At 43.5% G+C, this 669-nt stretch overlaps 1 non-coding gene across 1 annotated transcript; it reads right to left on the bottom strand.

Annotated features, from left to right (window-relative positions):
• Positions 1–343: 343 nt before the first annotated feature.
• On the bottom strand, positions 344–415 carry TRNAE-CUC (transfer RNA glutamic acid (anticodon CUC)). Its single transcript has one exon. It is a non-coding gene; the product is annotated as a tRNA-Glu (tRNA).
• Between the last annotated feature and the right edge of the window lie 254 nt (positions 416–669).

The raw sequence follows: 669 nt of genomic DNA, 5'->3' as shown, positions 1-669 counted from the left end.
AGAAGCTCCATATGAACAAGGTTCAATAAATTAATGTTTGTATACACATCCAAATTATCTTCCAAAGCTGGAAAATGCAATTTTATAAGTGGCTTAAGTTGTATTTAGAGTATTTTAGAATTAGAGATAACTTTGTTGTTTGATTGCAATTATCTGCTAAAAGGTATGGTGTATTTTAACTCTTAGGTTTAGTAATATTAAAAAAGAAACGAATTGAATTTTTATAATGGAAAAAAAAAATCGGTAACAACCATAGTGGGAGAGAAATCAGTAACTCGGAACAGCAATAATGGGGGGCGAGGGGGAATCAGTAACTCGGGACTGCAAGTAAGAAAACAACTGTTTCCCTGACCGGGAATCGAACCCGGGCCGCGGCGGTGAGAGCGCCGAATCCTAACCACTAGACCACCAGGGAACTTGGGTAAGTGTCCTCACCAGGCTTATTTGGTTCTGTAAAAGTCTCTACGTAAACCGGACCAATGGCTGGTAAGATTGTTGACGCTAAACCCTGCCTACTTCTTTCCGGTTTTGGATTTCAGTCTCTCAAACTCCGAGAAATCCTCGGCGCTCTCAGGCTAGCTCCGCGACGGCACCCAAGGGGACCTGCTGGAGCCTCCAAATCGAATCCTGCTCTGACTGCCATGCTGCCGAAGACGTCCTGGGATTGGA

This window comes from Muntiacus reevesi, chromosome 19 (genome assembly GCF_963930625.1).
Source record: "Muntiacus reevesi chromosome 19, mMunRee1.1, whole genome shotgun sequence".
Taxonomy (NCBI): Eukaryota; Metazoa; Chordata; class Mammalia; order Artiodactyla; family Cervidae; genus Muntiacus; species Muntiacus reevesi.
This window is presented reverse-complemented; position numbering and strand designations above follow the sequence as displayed.